Genomic DNA, 20,615 nt, shown 5'->3' with positions numbered 1-20,615 from the left:
GTTTCCTTCCATCACCTCCACCTTCCCCTTTGCCCCTAATCCAGCTGAGAACCACCGGGACTCAGGGTCTGGCTACCCCACCTGCTCTGCTGTAGGAGGATTCAGGACCCACTGCTTATCTCTGCATCTCCAGACTCACTCCTGGCAGGATCAAGAGTGACTCAGTCTTCTGCCATTTACTGTGCATTGCTCTGTGCCAGGCACTGTGTGAGACACATACCTCCAGGAGTTCACAGACCAAGGAGAGTAGGAGGAGAGAACACAGACAGCTGCAAAGCCGTGTGTGTGCATGTAAGAAAGACACCAGGTCCCAGGAGGACACTCAGAGGACACAGCACCCCACCATCTACACCCTGAACTCATCCTTGGAGCAAGCCTAAGTGTTGAAAATCTCCTCTTGGTGCACAGAGTAGTGTATTAATTAGTGAAATATGTTATTTGACAGGCACAATTAGTACATATTCTTTATAAGCCTCAACTTCATTTTAATATCAATACTGCTAGAAGCAAGGGCAATTCATTTTTTAATGAATTAGTTAGAACCACTAATACCTGCATATGGCAAAACATTCTAAAGGATCCAAATAGATATACAATGAGAAGTCAATCTCCTCATCAGACTCCAGACCTCAAGTTCCACCCCCCCCCCGCCAGAAATAATCATTGTTACCAAATACTGGTGCCTCTTTCCAGAAATATCACTGGCTTTATCAATAGATACATTTTGACAAGTGAGAATGCACAGTGCACTCATCTACACCTGTCCTTCTCCATGTAATGACATATCTTAGAGTTCATTCAATAAGAGCACATATATCTCTATCCTTTTTAATGGCTGTATAGGATATTATTATATGAATATAACATAATGAATCAATCCTCTAAGGATGTTCAGTTAGATTGCCTCCAACGATCTGAAGCAGGTCAATGTTTTCTTTCACACTTAAAAGAACAATAAATAAACAGTATTTCATTCTATTGTGGCAGTTAATAAATAAATTATAGCTTTCCAAGATAAATTGATACTGTTTATATTTTCTTCTTTTTGTTTATTTTCTGAGGCCATCTTTAACATATAAGGCCAATAATCTCAGGTATCACTGATCTTGTCTAATTTCATATTTTACCTAGAAACCCCATGGGTACAAAACTAAGAACCTAAGAGGCTTCCTTCCTAGGTACCATGTTGTTACCAAGCAGAAATGCGTTATCCACATATACGTGATCGGACCACTGGCTTACAGTGCCTCTCCGAAGCTGGTACCAGCTCCATTTCCTCTTTTCAGAAAGTGAGGAAACCAGCCACATCATAAGCGACATTTTCTCATCAAGAATAGAGACATAACTTAAATATGTCATAGGGGTTAATTATCGAGGGGGTCTTATACACTCTTCTGGGTCTGTGAATAAAGCCGCATTTCAATGTATTTGGCTTCCTTTTCAATTCTACGGGTTTTAAGTATTAAAACCATCATTCTTAGAAAGATCCATAAAATTCACCAGACCGCCAAAGGGGCCCATGGCACCAAAAAAAGGGGTAAGACTCTCTGACTACTAGTGAATTCCAGTCAATTGAGGGGGGAGGGGTGCCAAGCAAAATCAACTACTTTAAGAAATGCAGCATCTTACCCATTCACTGCTCACACCTCTGAAAATTTCCTGACATATTTCATTAGCAGGAGCTGTTTTGAAAGCACGTAAAGAGGCTCAATAAACCAAGCTCATTTACTGGTTCTTAATTTGATAATTTAAGACATTTCTTAGAAAAATAGCTTTCTCTCAAATAGCATTTGACTCCAGAACAGACCACTGGATGATCAGAATCTCTCACATCCATTTTATTATCAGATAGTGTTAATCATTTCTTTAAGAAAAAAAAATTTTTGTTCAGTTTTTCTTTTCTCTCCATGCTTCCTATTTTAAAAGGTATGGATTTGTTTGAACACTTGAAGACACTAATTACTTGTCACTCCTTGACCTTTCTATATCCCTGATAAAAATAAGGCAAAATATTCTGTTAATAATAACATGACTTTAGGGGCGCCTGGGTGGCACAGCGGTTAAGCATCTGCCCGATTCGGCTCAGGGCGTGATCCCGGCGTTCTGGGATCGAGCCCCACATCAGGCTCCTCCGCTATGAGCCTGCTTCTTCCTCTCCCACTCCCCCTGCTTGTGTTCCCTCTCTCTCTGGCTGTCTCTATCTCTGTCGAATAAATAAATAAAATCTTTAATAAAAAAAAAATAATAATATCATGACTTTAAAATGCAGTTTAATTGTAGAGAAGAGTTGTATTCGTGCCATAATTATATGATTGCCCTCATTTATCACTAAAAGTCATTTTCAATCTCACACATATCTTAACAAATCACATAAGGACAACTACTCTGAACCCAAACTCAAGGACTTCTCTACCATGTTGTCCTCACCCCTGATCAACCAACCACTTAATAACGAGGTGGTTTCATTCACCTGATAGTGGGTAGAGTCATCTTACAACACAGTGATGGAAGGATTAAAATACACAAATGTATAAAGACATGCAGAATCGAGCCCCTTGCATGGGTCACTGTGAATATTTTAAAAATGATAGTATTCACCACCATGTGAAATTATCTTAGGTATTTATTTGTTTCCTTGCTCTACCCCACTGAAATGTAAGCTCTGTTGAGATGGGATCTTACTGTTTTGCTCATTCGCTACTGTGTTGCAAACATCTAAAATACTGCCTAACACCTTTGTTTCTGCAACAAGTTGGGTGAAGAAGCCTCTTCTAATACAAATCAATGGAAAAAAAGGGATAAAATACATTTAAAAATCTGGTTTAGGGGAGCCTGGGTGGCTCAGTTGGTTAAGCATCTGCCTTTGGCTCAAGTCATGATCCCAGGGTCTGGGATCAAGAGCCCATGTCAGGCTCCCTGCTCAGCGGGGAGTTTGCTTCTTTGCTTCTCCCTCTCCCTCTCCCCCCCAGCATGCGCGCGCGCGCTCTCTCTTTCTCTCTCTCTCAAATAAATAAAATCTTTAAAAAAAAATCTGGTTTAACAGATGGTTGAGGTCTCAATAAAGGGAAAGGGTTAGAAGCCAGAAACTAGAAGAAAGAGTAATTTTACTGTGTAATGCAAAGTTAGCATTTGCCCCAAGGACATCAGTTGACCCAGGAGCCTGGGTTTTTACAAAGTGCTTTGGTGTGTGGACCTGAGGACAAAGCCTAGGGCTTGATCGTGGTGATAGACCAGATCGAATACCCCTTTCCAAAATGCCACACTGCTCAAATGCAAACAACCTTAGAGAATGAGGCAGGAGAAAAAAAAAACCTGTCCTTTAGAAGGAGACTTATTATCTATCCTGGCCTCAGTGGAGCAGAAAAAAAGTATCTCCTAAGAATCTCTAACCAAAAGGCCACACTCTGTCATATATGTGTAGGGCTAGAATTCACGCTACCAGCGTGGCTTGGAAGAATCATTAACAACCACTACTGAGCTGAAAACGTGATTAAAGTAGCCCTTGGTTGTCATTACCCCGGGGCTGGAACAAAAGCAAATCCTTTCTCTCTGGAGAAAGACACTTTGAACACAGGACTCTAATAATTCCCATAGAAAAAGATTCAAGGAACATGAGCTCACAGTTAAAAAACAAAAACAAAAAACCACTAGGGATGCCTGAGTGGCTCAGTCAGTTAAGCGTCTGCCTTCGGCTCAAGTCATGATCCTGGAGTCCCAGGATCAAGTCCCATGTTGGGCTCCCTGCTCAGTGGGGAACCTGCTTCTCCCTCTGCCTGCCGCTCCCCCTGCTTGTGCTTGCTCTGTCTGTGTCTCTCTTTCTGTCAAATAAATAAGTAGAATATAAAAAAAAACACTAAAAATAAGAGTAAGCAAGCCACTATGAGTGAGAATTATCAGAAAAGTGGAGATATTGCAACGATCAGGTACAGAATATAAAATAATTAAGTTTAACATATATAAAGAAATAATAGAGGTGATTAAAGATATGATGAAGGTAACTGAGTAAGCACTTTTTAAAAAGAGCCAAACAGAATTTCTAAAATAGAAAATATGATAACGAAAACCAAAAAACAGGTAAGTAGCATATTAGACACAGCCAAAGACAGAATGTATTAACCTTAAGACAGATTTGAGGAAATTACCCAGAATACAGCCCAGAAAGACTGTTAAAATACATTTAAAAAGCTAAGTAATATGAAGGACAAAGTGAGAAGGTTTAACATATGTCTAATCAGATTTCCGGAAAGGAGAAAAATAAGCTGACTAAGGTAGAAGTAATATTCAAATAAATAAGGGCTAACAATTTAATTAATTAAAGACATGAATTCTCAGATTGAAGACATACAATAAATCCCAAGCAGAATAAAGAGAAATCAATATCTAGACATCAAAAATTCCAACACTTAGTGAAATTGAAGAAACCAAAATCAGAGAGTAACAGCAGTCAGAGACAAGACAGATCACTGACAAAGACTGAACTGACTTCTCTGCTTCAAGAATGAAAGTAAAATGACATCTTCAAAGAGCTGAGAGAAAATAATTGTCAATCAGAAATAAGCAAAACTATCTCTCAAAACAAGGGTGAGGTAAAGACATTTTCCAGCAAATAGAAAGGGACAGAGGTCATCACTAATATATCCTCACTAAAGGAATTTTAAAAGAATGTATAGTTAACCCTTGAACATCATGGGGGTTTTAGAGTTGCCAACCCTCCGCTTCGTCAACAATCTGCGTATAATTTTTGACTTCCCAAAAATCTAACTACCGAGAGCCAGAAGCCTCACCAAAACCATAAACAGTCGATTAACACATATTTTGTATGTTATATGTATTACATACTGAATTCTTACAATAAAGTAAGCTAAAGAAAATGTTATTAAGAAGATCATAAGGAAGAGGGGCACCTGGGTGGCTCAGTCAGCTAAGCGTCCACCTTCATGAGCTCAGGTCATGATCTTGGGGTCCTGGGATCGAGTCCCACATCAGGCTCCCTGATCAGTGAGGAGTCTGCCTCTCCCTCTCCTCTGCCCCTCTCCCCTTTCCCTATTCCGCCCCCCTCATGTGTGTACTCTCTCTCTCCAATAAATAAATAAAATCTTTAAAAAAAAACAAACTCAAAACAGGCATACTAAAACAAAAAAGATCGTAAGGGGGAGAAAATACATTTACAGTACCATACTGATTTATCAAAGAAAATCTGTGTTACTGTAAGTAGACCTGCCCAGTTCAAACCCATGTTGTTCAAGGGTCAACTATACTCAGGAAGAAGGAAAGTAACTCAGAAGGAAGATCTGAAATGTCAGAAGGAATATTTAAGCAGTTAAGTGTAAAAGCTTATATTGGACAAATCTTCTCTCTGAGTCCATCTTTTGAGCTGGAGACTCGTGCAAACCATGCTAGCTAGAAAGGAGAGGCTAGCTGGGGCTTATTACTTAGAAATGGGACAAACTGGACATGACTAACCATGAATAGCCCAACTAAGAAATGTTGGATATAACTTATTCTTTCATTTTCATGCAAAAATTCACCATAATATAAGAGAATTCTACATGCCAATAAAATCAAACTCCTAGGGGTAAACACCAAAACTTACATTTTCAAAGGAATGTGTATATCTCACCAAACCGTGAGATTATCATTAGGCCCTCTCTTGTTCTATAATTTCCACCTCCTTTCTGGGACTTGCGATCTCACAAATGAATGACACATGGTGATTGGGATTGCTCAGGCCCACAAATTAAGCCAGGTAGATTTTCCTTCTCTGGAGTAGGACCCATTTCAGATAGGGAGAGAAAATGGAAGAGTCAGAAATGTAGCCAGTTCAGAGAGAAGGGTTGTGTGGAGACTTTTTTTTTCTTTTTTTTAGCTCTAAATCACTAACTGACCAGAACATGATCAGAAATGACCAGTTCCCAGCATCTGATGGATCTGACGGGCCTGTGCAAAACAAGAATCACCATTTCAAAGAGCCTCAAGGTTACATCTTAGGGGATCTTCCAATCCCTGCACTTTGCTCACAGAGATGCTGAAAGGGGAAAAGGGCAACAGAAGAATGCTTCTCACCCTAGAAATGGTGCTTTCAGGAGCTACAGCAAAGTAATGAGTGCCTTCCAACTAAAAGCGGCGACCCCTACACACATCTCTGAGTGACGTTTCTGGAACTAAATCCAGATAAAATAAGGATAAGGAGATAAAATAAAAAGCTGGATAAAAACCAGGAATGGGACCTTAAGTCTGTGCCTAAACTGGTGGCCAGCTTGACTGTTGCCAGTCGGTTTAGTAAAGCCAATGGAATCGGTAAACCACCAGCTTAACTGATTTTCCCTCCAGAAATGACCAGGAATTTGACTCAACTCACCAAATCTCTGTCCAAAAGAAAAAAATCAAGAAAGGAAAAAAGATCTGCACAGTTGGACACCAACAGTTAGCCAACCGTGGAAAATCAGGGACAGGGACAGGGACAGTGCAAGGGAGAGTGGCCTGGATGGGGCTAAAGAGGGTTAAGCAGGTGGTAGGGGGCAAGCAGATATGCCGGGGCCAGCCAGACATGCCGAGTTCAGAAAGGAACCCATGATGCAAAGCAGGACCAGGAAAGAGGCCCCTTTATCCAGTCTGGGCATATCCATGGAAGGTGGGGGATGGATGCTTCGTGAAACAGTAAGATCTGGTCACTATAGGTGCGGGAGGTAGGTGGGAAAGAACAGGCAGGGGGAAGGTCTTTACGACAAGCAGCTCAAGGCTGGTAAAGGCAGGCCTTACTGTAGGAGGTGTGGGGGATTTGTAGGAATTCTTCTCGATCAGGGGCTTTCTATGTGGCATGCGTGGACAAGCACTTCTCATCCTTCCAACCACCCTGTGAGGTACAAAATAATTTCCATTTTACAAAGGAGGAAGGGTTCAGAGAGGTGATATCGTGCGCCTCTTTCGTAAGTAGCAGAGTCATGATTCAAACCCAGAACATGCCAACGGTTGCTATGACTCCATACCTCCTGGTCCAGGGCCCTTCAGTCTCCTTCAGCGCTGCATCCCCTGTGATCGTGCTGCTTCAATACATACCCTTTTCTCTTGTGTCATCTCTTGACTCATTTATTCTTTTTTAATCTTGGCTAAGAAGAGGTTTTTCCATTCACTCCACGAAAGACCATCACCCCAGAGTAAATCCACTTAGTCAAGATAATCCATTTTTCAAATAATGTGCATACAGGAGAGTGCTCTAAAAAGTTTGAAGTGCATTAGAAATGGAAGGTAGTGTTATTAAAACAACTACTATACTCATGCATGCAGGCCAACCCATCGGAGAATCTTCCAGTACTGGAATACAACAGACACAAGTTATAATGCCGATAAGGTGAGACAGCTAGAATTACTGCACAGTGTGCTTGAGTCAACAATTCAGGTGTAGAACTGAAAGTTAACTTGTTTCCTTTCATAAGTGAAATGTCCAAGATGCAGAGGATGCCCCATGCGGGAGCTGAAGGACTCCAGGGAGCTGGGCGAATTGTCAGGAGACCTGGGTTCAAACCCCAGTTCTGGCTCTACGTGGTCGGCTGCACACTGAGGCCCCACACTGGACTTGGCTCCCCTCCTCTCTCTCCCGTCCTCCCCCATCTCAGTCGTCTCCCCTGAAAGGTAGCTCGCTGCAGCAATCAGGAGTGAGGATCCGGGCAGCCGGACTGCCTGCATGTGTGTTCCGCTTCCCCCATGACCAGTTATAACGTTGGACAAGTTACCCAACCATTCTCTATACCGCTGTCCTCATCTCTGCAACAGATAAAAACAGTACCTAACTGTGACAGGTAATTTTATGTATCACCATGACTGGGCCACAGATACCCAGATATTTGACTCGAGGTTATTCTGGGTGTGTCTGTGACAGTGTTCCTGGATGAGATTAACACTTGAATCACTAGACTGAATAAAGAAGACTGCCCTCCCCAAGGTGGGTGGGCTTCATCCTCTCTGTTGAAGGCTTGAATAAAATAAAAGGCTGAGTAAGAAAGAAGTCACTCTGCCTGACTGCATTCGAGCTGGGACACTGGTGTTCTGCCTTTTAACTCAGACTCAGGTGGGACTTAAACCATCAGCTCTCCTGGGTCTCCAGCTTGCTGACTGCAGATCCTGGACTATTCAGCCTCCATACACAAATGAGCCATTTCCTTATCATAAATCTCTAGCTATTGATAGGTGTAGGTAGAAGTGTAGGTAAGGTACAGGGAGATACATACATATGCATCCTATTGGTTCTGCCTCTCTGGAGAACCCAGACTACAAGACCTCCAAGTTACTTTGGAATTAAATTAGACTATACTCTTTGGACAAAGCCTAGCACATCATATGACCTCAATAAATATTATATTTGATCACTAGACACCGAACATCCTAGTCCTGTGAGTTTAATTAAAAGAACCATAAATCGTGTAGAAGCAAAAACCGTTTTTAAAAAGCTACAGAGCTATAAAAATTTAAGTCACTTCACCTGCAACCACAAGTTTCTTCATTTTCCTTTCTGGAATATATGTGTGATTTACAGAGACGCCGTAAGTATGGTGACGTCTATGAAAATACTCCCAAAACAAACAAACAAACAAATAATAACAACAAAACACAAGCTTGATGCCAGGGTCTAAATTACAGCCCCATTTGCTTCCTCACCTAAAGAAATTTTACTGCCTCTTCCAAAAGCAAATGTCCAGTCCATCCCTATTCAAGTGGCCTTTGAATCTTCTGAACTTAATTAGAGCAAGTCAAGACACTAATCCTCAGACATTCACACGCGGGGTTAATTAACCAGCTACAGCACAACCCTTGCCCTGCAAATCAGAGAGCGCACTGGGAAAGCTAAAAGGAACAGGAACATCGTTCTATGCGTTCTATGCGTAAGAAAGCAAGCTGAAATACACAAATCTTGGGCTTTTCCCAGTAACCTTTTATTTTTCAAGTTTCCAGAAATAACACTGTTCTTCTTTTGGCCATTTCTAGGAAATAAAATATCAAGCCACCATTTACATTGCAGGCTGACATCATTCCTTCTATCTTTTCAAAAGACGACATGGACAGTTGATCAGAGCAACTTTCTTCTGAGAATGCCGATCACACAAGCTGCTTTATTAAACATTATTGTGGCTTTCGAATTGAATGCCTAAGTGGGATCTTTTTTGTTGAAATCTATTTAACCACAAACTATTCAAACTCACTGAAGACTCTTTCCAAGAATGCCCATATTATTGTTTGTGAGCTGAGATCATGGAAACAGGAGGAAAAGAACTTTGATTTCCATTCAGAACATGTTCACAACTATTTTCAAAGACATCATTGAAGCTGAGCCCTAATTATAAGTCACCATGAGACAGGGTCAAATGAAGGAGATTTCCCTGGTGCTATTTCAAAGGTTCATTCAACACACATTAATTGGCCACCTCTTACGTGGGCAGCATGGGGCTAGGTGTTTGGGTCTACAACGGCAAACAAAACAGAAAGAGCCTATGTCTTCTCAGAGCTGCTTCTGACAGAGTCAAAGTAAGTCTGCTCCTAGAACATGACAGAGGCCACCTGAGCGACCCTACAGGATGCTGCAGGGTCACAGCAGAGATCATCTGGGAGATTGAGACAAAAGCAGAGAAAGGGCAGGCTTCCCTGGTTCCAACAGCTCTAAGAGAAACTACGTCCAAGTTATGCCACACTTTGCTTATAAGCATGAAACTGTGCAGAAATACTCAAATGTAAAACCATTTTGCAAAATCATAGAAGAAATAATTGGCCAGATCTTACCTAATGAGCTATCCAAGCACACCCTCAGGATAAGTTTAGGCCTCTTGGATGTACATTTTTCCTACATGCTGAAATGCTTTATTAGTCAAGGGAGAGAGACTCAGGTTACATAACACTCACCACCCTAAATATGACTTACAAATAAAATACAAATAAAAGTCTGTTCCAGCATTTCTCAAATATTTTGTGAAAAACGGGCCCTATGCATTTAAAAAAGGGGGGGGGATGAGGAAATACAGCAAAGATATCCTCTTCTTAGAGATTTATAATGGACATTCACATATTACAACATAGAAAAAGCCCCAAGTATCCATGTTTTTATATCAGGTATAGTTGTAAACAATGGGATTAAAACAGTAAACAAAAAACCAAAATCCCTGCTTTCGTGGAGCTGATATTCTAATAGGGGAAACCAAGCAATAAATAAGTGCTAAGGGAAAAAATAAAGAAGGGGAAAGGAGATCAGAAGGGGGAGGAGGACGTTGCTATTTTATACAAGGTGATCAACAGAGAATTCACTGACAGAGGGACGTTTGGGCAAAGATTGGGAGGGGAGAAAGCCCTGTGGCTTCCAGGAGGAATAGTACCTCAGGCAGAGGAAGCAATACATGCAAAGGCCCTGAGGCAGGGGTGTGTTTGGCAGGTCTGAGGCACAGCAAAGACACCAGCATTGGCTGGAGTGGTATGAGCAAGGTGGGGAGTGATAGACAAGATGGAAGAGGAAGCCAAGGCTAAATCACACAGAGATTTTGGCTCAAACCTGGAGTTAAACAAGATGCAATTGGAGGCTTCAGAGCAGAGCTACAACATGAGATCTAACTCACAATTTAACAGGATCTCACTGGCTGCTGTGTTTCATGCAGTCTAGATGGTGGCAGAGGGAGGGAGAGAAACAAGGAGACCAGTTTGTAGGGTGCTTCAAAATTCCAGCTGACAAATGATGGTGGTTTGGAACAGAGTGAATACAATGGAGGTCGTGAGACATGATCAGAGTCTGGGTGTGTTATGGAGGTAGAGCCAGGTAGAAGAGGTAAAGATCAAGAACAACTCCAAGATTTCTGGCCTGAACAGCGGGAAGGATGGGGTCACCCGGGGAAGTGAAGATAGAAAGACAGGAGTTATGAAAGCTGAGCTGTGAGGAAGTTTATGGCTTAGAGGTCGTGAAGATGAGGAGGGACCAGCAAACAACACTGCGAAGAACTAAGAAAGAATGGAATCTGGGAAGGCAAGTGAAGAAAGCATCTCAGGAAAGAAGGAGTGATCCTCCCTTAAATGTTGCTGCGAAGACAATAAAATGAACACTGAGAGTAGACCACTGGGTTTGACCAAGGGGGAGGCCACTGGCAACCTTGATAAGAGTAACTTTGTGGGATGATAAGGACGAAAGCCTGATTAAAGGGGATTCAAGAGAGAATGGGAAACTCAAGAACAGCAACAAACAACAACGAAAAAATGGGCAAAGGACTTGAAGAGACTTTTCTCCAAAAATACAGACAATGGCCAAAAAGGACATGAAAAGATGTTCGATGTCATTAGCCATTAGGGAAATGCAAATTGAAACCATAATGAGGAAAAAAAAACCATAATGAGATATCCACTTCATATCTACTAGGGTGTCTACGGAAAGAAAAGCAGGGAATATCCAATATCGAGAAGGATGTAAGGAAACTGAAACGCTGTACATTGCAGGCAGTAATGTAAAATGGTCCAGCCACTTGGCCCAAACCACCAAATGGTTCAGCAGTGACTCAAAAACTAAAACACAGAACTACCATATGACCCAGCAATTCCACTCCTAGGGATATGCCCCAAAGTACAGAAAACAGATACTCAAAACAAATACTTATCCATGAATGTTCATAACAGCACTATTCACAATAGCAAAAAGGTAGAAACAACCCAAATGTCCATCCGTGAATGAATAAACAAAATGTGCCATATACATTCAATGGGATCTTACGAAGAAATGAAAGGTAAAGAAATTCCGACACATGGGCACAACATGAATGAACCTTGAAAACATTATTTAAGTGAAAGAAGGTCAATATATTGTATTAGCCCGTTTTATAAAATATACAAAATCGGTAACTCCGTAGACAGAAAACAGATTGGCGCTTGCCAGAGGCTAGGGGGAGGGGAGAATGGAGGGGGAACATGTAACCAGCAAGGGGTGGGGGGCACTTTGGGAATGATGAGAACGCTTTGAACCCAGATGGAGCTGGTAACTGCACAACACCGTGGATGTACTAAATGCTACTGAATCGTGCGTTTTAACATATTAAAATGGTTAGTTTCATGTTAAGTGAATTTCACCTCAATTTTTACAAAGAGCAAGAAAGGGAAGAAAGGAATTGAAGACTGTCTGAAAGAAGACTCTTCCAAGGAGGCTGGCTGGAGAGGGGAAGAGGTTCAGAGCAGCAGCTGAGGAGGGATGTGTGGTCAACTCGGGGCTTCTCAAAAATGGAAGATAGAGCACGTGCCCGTCTGCAACTAGAGAGAGGGGACCGGAGGGAGAACTGCTGGCAGGAAGGCCTCAATCTCGTGCACAGGAGTCAAAGATGCTTCATCCTTACCAGGAGAGGAGGCAGGATTCAGGCAGCTTGGTCATGGCAGCCGTGGGGGCTTGAAGAAATTGAATGGGGAGAAGGTGTGAAACGGTTATCCCAGAAAGTGGGTGCGTGGCCGGATAGGGCAACAGGGCAGCACTTCTGGGCAGCTTGAACAGCCCATTTAAGGTTAATAGGAATAAACTGAGGAACATAGTAAGCCTGGTTGTGTGGTTTTCTCCAAATGCATTTGGTTGCCTAGGGAAAGGTGGAGAGCTATTTAATTTATTTATCCCTGAGTTACACCAAAGATATCTGACCATAGAAGCATATTAATAGCCCCCAACAAGCCTACATTAAAGTCTAGTCAACACTTACACAAATAATAGAGAATAGGAAAATAGCATTACCCCTAAATCCTCTTTTCTATGCAGAGCAAGCTTTAATGATAAGGGAGGGGCCAGGTCTGAAGGCCCAGCAGGGACACGCAGGCATTATGAGACTGGCTAGAAGGGCACCTGTGAGGGAGAGAGACTGGCTCAGCTGTCAGAGTCTGAGCTTCAGAGTCAGATTTCCACTCCAGCTGAGGGATCTTGGGCAAATGAGTCTCTCTGAGACATATCATGAAATGGGGGAATTTTCACCTGCCTTTCCAGGATGTTACAAGGATTGATGATAAGCACTTAGCACTCAAGTTTCGAGCACATAGCAGGCATCCAATCTAAGGAGGTAACTATCATTATTAGCCAGTCAGATCTGCCAGATCAACCAGACGAAAGATGACACCACTAAAACGCCGTCAACCCAGGGGCCCAAAAACCTGTGTACTCGGATGGTCTCTGGGGAACCTCAAAGAGTTAACACAACTCCCTCTCAATTTACACTGAAGAACATCCAGTCCAGATAGATCATGAGTGCTTTAGCTCAAGGGTTTGCGGTGTTTCTAGCTCCAAAGTTAATGTGCAGAAGAGAAGGCCCTCCGCTTCCTATAAAACAGTACACTTCACAAAAGCTGCCGTGCCTCCCAGTATTGTGTTTTTAACTTTTGAAAGAATTTTAGGCTTGCAGAACATCACAAAAACAGTACAGAGTTCAGTACCCTTCGGCGAGCTTCCTCCAATGTTAACATCTTACATAACCATGATACAACTGCCCAAACCAGGAAAATAACTCTGACAAATTACTATTAATGACTTGACAGACCTTATTTGAATGCTGCCAGCTTTGCCTCTAATGTTCTTTTTCTCATGCAGTATCCAATCCTGGATCCCACACCGCATTTAGTTCTCAAGCCTTGTTAGCCTCTGCCAACCTGTGACAGCTCCTCGGTCTTTGTCTTTCACAGCCGTGACATCTGCCAAGAGAACTGGTCAGGTTTTTTGCAGAATGTCCCTCGATGTGGGTGTGTGTGATGTTTTCTCATGACAGAGAGAGATCGTGCATTTTGAGTAAGAATCCTCCAGAGAGGCTGTCTCGCCCTTCTCAGTGCATCCAAACACGGGGCACATCACAAAAAAGTTGATACATCCCCTTCCGACGGTGTTATCACCCTCGATCTTTTGGCGAAGGTGGTGTTTGCCCGGTTTCTGCACCCCGATCATGTTTGATACAGTGGAAAATAGAATCCCAGCCTTTCTCCCGGTCCTAAGGGAAGTAAGTAGATGTTTCCATTCACATTCCAGCACCCCAAGAGTTTACTTTTATTTCTTTCTTTTGATTATATTGTAGGTTATTTTATCCCCAAATATGTTTAAAAGAGGAAAAGAGGAGTTTTAGTTATACTCCCAGCCACACCGAGAATCCCTTCACAACCTAAGGGTCCCCAAGTCCCACATGAGAACTCAGGTAACAAAAGGGTCAATAACAAAGATCATCAACCCCATGATGAGTACTCCGTTCAAGGTTCTTTACACACATCATCTCTATTTTCCGAACTCTGAGGATATATGTTATTAGCTGCATTTGAGGAAAGGAGGAAAGCTCAGAGAGTGTAAGCACTTTGACTCCTGTCAAGCCTAATATACTAGAGCAGGACCCCTAGCCCATCTGACGCTCAGCTTCCTGACACTGCACCTGCTGTAATATTAAGTCTGAACAGTGTGGGAGGAAAAGAGCTTCCCTAGGGCCCAGCCCCCCAGATGCTAAAAAAAAGTATCATCCAGTCATAATGACAACTACTCTTGCTAAGGTGTGGACGTGGTCCTTCCCTGGATATTCTCTTTTTTAATTTCAGAACCGCTATGAGACGGGTAGTATGCACCCCATTTCACAGAGGTCAGAAAGAGCAAATAACATACCCAAGATTCAAAACCAAAACCCTAACCTAAATCTGGTCATGCCTCTAATTTACAGAAAATATGCCACAGAGATACAATCAGCAAAATCCAAACACACAAATTCCATAAGCAAATAACCTGGTTTTTTTCCCCTTGCACTTTTATAGGATAAAGAGAAAAAGAGAGAGAGAGAAAAGGAAGTACCTATAGATTAAAAGACACTTAAAAGACACTTTTACAAATAGTAGATGTGGGGCTTACTGGATCCTATTTCAAATAAACTGTAAAAGAAAATAGAAAATTTTTAACATTGGATTCTATTGATACTAAGAATTATCAATTTGTTCAGATGTGATAATGACATTTTAGTTCTGTTTTTAAAAAGTCTTTACCTGGGTGCCTGGGTGGCTCAGTCGGTTAAGCGTCTGCCTTCGGCTCAGGTCATGATCCCAGGGTCCCGAGATTGAGCCCTGCTTCAGGCTCCCTGCTCAGCGGGGAGTCTGCTTCTCCCACTGCCTCTGCCCCTTCCCCCGCCCCTTCCCCCCGACTCGCTCTCTCTCTGAAATAAATAAATAAAATCTTTTTTAAAAATTTAAAAAAATAAATAAGTCCTTATGTGCTTTTGGTGGCAAGATGATGGCACAAATTTCCAAGAAGAGGAAGTTTGTTGCCTACGGCATCTTCAAAGCTGAACTCAATGAGTTTCTCATTCGGGAGCTGGCTGAAGAAGGTTACTCCGGAGTTGAGGTCCAAGTTACACCAACAAAGACAGAAATCATTATCTTGGCCATCAGGATGCAGAATGTCCTTAGTGAGAAGGACCGGCGGATCTGGGAATCGACTGCTGTGGTTCAGAAGAGGTTTGGCTTCCCTGAGGGCACTGAAGAGCTCCATGCTGAAAAGGTGGCCACAAGAGGTCTGTGTGCTCTGGTCCCGGCCTAGTCTCTGCATTACAAACTCCTAGGAGGCCTTGCTGGGTGGGGACCTGCAGTTCAGCATGGAGAGTGGGGCCAAAGGCTCTGAGGTGGTGGTGTCTGGGAAACTCCAAGGACAGAGGGCTAAATTCATGAAGTGTGTGAATGACTTGCTGATTCACCGTGGGGACCCTGCGAGCTACTATGCTGACACTGCTGTGTGCCATGTGCTGCTCAGACAGGGTGTGCTGGCCATCAAAGTGAGGATCGTGCTTCCCTGGGACCCGAGTGCTAAGACTGGCCCCAAGAAGCCCCGGCTTGATCACGTGAGCATTATGGAACCCAAAAAAGAGATACTTCCCACCACCGCTATCTCAGAACAGAGGGGTGGTAAGCCAGAGCTGCTGCCAAGCCACAGCCAGTACCCACAGTATAACAGGGTCTCCTTGGCAGCTGGATCTGGAGTCTGTATATTGCTCTGTAAAGACCTTTAATAAAATCTTTGAAAAAGAAAAAAATTAAAATTAAAAAAATAAAGGGAGCCTTGGTGGCTCAGTCAGTTGAGGGTCCAATTTTTGATTTTGGCTCAGGTCATGATCCCAGAGTCATGAGATCAAACCCTGCATCAGGCTCCATGCTCAGCAGGGAGTCTGCTTGAGGTTCTCTCCCCCTCCTTCTCCCTCTGCCCCTCCCCCTACTCATGCATGAGCACGCACGCTCTCTCTCTCTTAAAATATATAAACAAACCTTGAAAGACCTATGAATGAAAGAATATGATATCTTGTGTTTTATCAAAAATTATATAAGGGGAAGAGTAGATGCTATTACAGTTGAAACAAACTGGTCATCAGTCAATAGTCATTAAAGCTGAGTGATAGGTAAATGGGGGGATTCACTACACTATCTTGCATATTTTGTGTATTTTATAAATTCTCCATAATAAAATACTATAAAAGAAAAAAATGCCCAAGATCATACATATTTCAAATGAAGGGCAGAGTCAGGACTTGAACACAGGCGATCCAAATGCCGACTTCCTCCCACTCTTACTACTGCACCCAGATGTCTCTACTATGTATTTATCTCATTTCAAAGTTTATGTCTCAAAAGGAAATGCCATAACAGATCATTCTTATAAGCCCAGAGTTCTTCAGAGAAAGCCACAGTACAAAGTATGAAATATAGCTGTCAGAGAAACAAGTATTAGCAGGAAGATCCCTCGATACACCACGGTGACACAGAAACACTTTCGAAACCTGCACTTCTTTTGCTGTACATACAGAGCAAATCAGCAGAGAATGAGCCAGCCATGAGAACCAAGAGTCCCCTAATTGGCAAAGTTTTAAAATAAGCCTTCAGAACCAAGAAGAAGAGTTGTCTGTAAGAAACACAGAAAAAGTTCTCATATAATCTAAGTAGTAATGCATATGTAACACTTTAAATTGTGCTCTCAGCTTAATTAAATCATCTTAGGCTCTCAAAAATTCCTTGAGATAAGTTAGAGTACATCATAAGACCCCTACCCTAAAAATGAAGCCAATGAGACATAAAGAGGTCAAGATTTGGCACCTGGATGGGGACTCAAAGTCACAATTTCATTCATTCATTCATTCATTCATTCATTCATTCATTCAACAAGCACTGACTCCCAGCCTGCTTTCTATTCTAAGTGCCTGGGATACAGAGATACTGGAGACCCATGGTTTCTGAGCTAGAGGAGTTTAGGACTTCCCCATGCACTTCGAACAGAGTGTCCAGGAGGGCAGCCCCCAACCCCATCTCCTTCCCACTCCTCATTCTGAGTCCCACACACATCCAGGATTCTGCAGAAACAGTGCTGGCTCTAGGGAGCACTGTGCGCTTAAAGCCTGAATGAAGATCATCATTTTCCTAGCTGAATCTCTTCTATTTGCCCTTCTCATCAGCATCCAAAGCAGGGTATGTGTTTCCACATGCAATAAATGACCAAAGCAGAAAAAGCATGGTGTCAACTTTACCCAGATATAATTAAATCACATTTACATCATTCAACTAATATTTATTGAACATTTCCTATAAGCCTGATACGTGGGGGACCAATATGATGAATAGAAGACAGTCTCAGCCATCCAAAAGCCTATAATCAAGAGAGGCTATAATCATGTATTTAACAGCATTGGGGCAGCGCTGTTTTGTGTCACATACCATTGAGTTTTTAACACATAACAACTTGGAGAAGTCATAAGCCTTTCTTACTCTTCTTCTTGCTTTTCATGGCAATGCCCACTGACCTGCACCTCACTCCAGGTCACCTGTGCCACACATGATAAATTCAATTCAGAAAGAGGAGGGGGCTTGGGGAGGAATAAAAAGGTATCATACAACTGATTGAAATACAACGACTGGCATCTCATCTTAAAGAGCTTATTTTAAAAGACAAGCACAGTATAGGGATCACATGCAGCTAGGGGGGTTCAGGAGGATGGAGCGTCTGGGGAAGACTGGAAGAACAGGAGAATGTTAGCAACTGAGTATACGTGGAAGGGCATCCCCGGTGCAGCGGTGGCCCAAGCCAAGTGACAAAGCACCAAGAATAGGGCAAAACACACCGTAGCAATGAAGAATATAATGCATTTGGGTAGGAGCACACAGGGCAATGGCTGTTTCTCGTATGTGCATCTAAGAGTCACCCTGGGATGCTCATGAACCATCCTGTGTCCCACTCTGAGGGATTCTGATTCAGAAGGTCAAGAGATGGACTCTGGGAATCCGCAGGTGTGGGTGGATCGTGAACGACATTCTGAAAATCAGTAGTAAAGAGGTGTACGGAGAGAGACCCGGCAGAAGAGGAGGCCAAGCTTGGCTCCAGAACATAGACTTCGTGGGGCAGCGATCACGCAAACAAGTGCCATTCAGTTGCCATGATCAGAATTACACTTGTCAAAGTGAGGTCCCCAGACCAGCAGCAGCATCACCTGGGAACTTGCTAGCAACACAAATTCTCAGCCCCTATCCCAGAATCTACTGAACCGGAAACTCTGGGGTGGGATCCAACAATTGGCATTTTAACAAGCCCTCCGGTAATTCTGGTGCCTGCTCGAGTCTGAAAATCACCGCTCTGAGTTCACACCAGCAATGGTGTGTCATGGCCAAAATTGCATTAAAATTCCAACTAACTCCATTTCCGGCTAACCTCACACTATTGTTATTCCATCCTTTCTTCCCTAAAACATGGGGGGGGGGGGTCTGCAAACCAGCATGGTTGGAATGACTTACTAATCTGCTTTATAAGTCACTAACATAATGCTTGATCAAGGGTCTGTAAAAGTATTAAAATGGAAGTGTTTAGTCAGCACTTCTCAAACTCCGGCCGTGCAGACCAGTCACCTGGAGTTCTTGTTAAAGTGAAGATTCGGAATCCAGAAGCCTGAGTTAGGGCCTAGGCTTCTGCATTTAGAACAAGCTCCCAGGTGATGCTATTGTTACCAGTCCACAGGCCACACCTGGAGCAGCAAGCAATTACGTAATTCTAGAAGTCTAAAAGCCCCTGTAGCAGGACACCATCTCCCCACCAGCTGGGCTTTCCTCTCTTATCTGCTCCCCACCCCCACCCCCGTGGTATGCTCCAGTGGCCCCTCTGTCCACTCTCCCCACACACTCCCGTGCCTTCCCTTCCCTCTTCATCAGCCACCCAGTGGAAACTTCCACTGGTGCAGTCCCCTGCCCGAGAAGAGGGGCTTTCGGGGCCTACATGCCAGAGGAAGGAGTTCATGCACTTCTCCGAGCACCTCCACCCTCATCCAGAGACACTCTGGCAGGAGCAAGGATCTGGCTCATCTGTTTGCAGAGAGAACTGTGCATTATTTAAAACATAAACTATCAGCTTTAGCTTCATTTTAGCTGTAAACCAGGCATTCCTCAGGGCTAGAGGGTCCCTTGTCACCTTCCCATGGGCTCCATCCGTGGAGAACAGCCAAAATCCCAGCTGGGACCACTGCATTAACTCAGTTAAAAAAAACAAAAACCAAAAACCAAAAACCGTGACGCCTGCCGCCGCCCATCGCTCACGAGCCCAAGCGCAGTTGCCTCCTGCTGCGGACGCTGTGCCGTCGCCTGCCCCACCGGCTCACCAAGCAGCCGTGGTCATGAAACGTTCACGCTAACAAAACTGCAGAGCTGCAGCTCAGGACGTCACTGCAAATATTTATGAACCATGACCATCAAGACACAGCTTCTCATTCACCTCGGGGTCCCTTTCCTGGTTTCCCCCACCAGGCGGTTCAATCCCCGCTCTCTCTGTCCCTCCCTAAGAAGGGGGGGAAGGTACTTCTTACATAAAACTGTTTTATGAAAATCCACATGACCTCTTTAGAACAGCTCAATCAAAATTAATGAGAGGTTTCTGATCTACAAACTGGGACTCTTAACGTGTGAGCTCGGTGAGTAGGGAGCTGCTCTATGGATGCTCTTTCTTGTGCATAAGATATAAAACGATGATTTAATCACCGGGGAATATTTATCACAAATAGTGTCAGATGATGTACTGTAAAATTTATGCATCTAAAAGCTCGAGTGTACAATATAGAGATTGCTCAGATGTTTTGGACGTATTGGCCCAGCTCCATGATCTTAATACTACAATAGGCTCTCTTTGAAGACTTCCTGTTGAAAAAAAGAAAGCCATTCAACAAATTATATTTACTGTGTACACTCAACAAAGAAGAAAAAAATAGCACCATCCTGATGACTCTCTAATGAGGGACAGGGGAAAGTCTAAGGAATAATAAATCTGACTCTAAGGAAAGATTAGGGAAAATACAACAAGAATAGAAACCCTCTGTGCCTTCAAAATGGATTCAAGAACCATAGTGTAAGCAGAAACCATTGGGTATAAAGACTGGCTAATAAAAATTTCAGGGTATGATTATAATTAGCTACCTATCCACCAAGCCCATTACTTGGTTCTTGTAAAGCTTGCCACTCGGCACTGAAGCAACAATCACTTTTGTTAGGTGGGCCATTTTTATTTTTATGCTGAGATGAAAATGTAGAAGGAAACCATAAAGAGATGCATGGGGGGCCTCTGGAATGGAAAATAAGTCCTGAATTCTAGTCTTCGCAGACTCATAGCA

The 20,615-nt window shown here is 42.9% G+C and overlaps 1 protein-coding gene and 1 pseudogene across 1 annotated transcript in view; one reads left to right on the top strand and one right to left on the bottom strand.

Moving 5' to 3' along the window:
* Positions 1-20,615, bottom strand: part of KIAA1549L (KIAA1549 like) — a 266,547-nt gene that overhangs the window by 206,531 nt on the left and 39,401 nt on the right. The gene's annotated exons all lie outside the window — the stretch shown is intronic.
* LOC100480830 lies at positions 15,224-15,940 on the top strand (annotated as a pseudogene).

Source organism: Ailuropoda melanoleuca, chromosome 16, assembly GCF_002007445.2.
Source record: "Ailuropoda melanoleuca isolate Jingjing chromosome 16, ASM200744v2, whole genome shotgun sequence".
Classification (NCBI taxonomy): domain Eukaryota; kingdom Metazoa; phylum Chordata; class Mammalia; order Carnivora; family Ursidae; genus Ailuropoda; species Ailuropoda melanoleuca.
The sequence above is the reverse complement of the archived record's forward strand: the minus strand, read 5'-3'. Positions and strand labels throughout refer to the sequence as shown.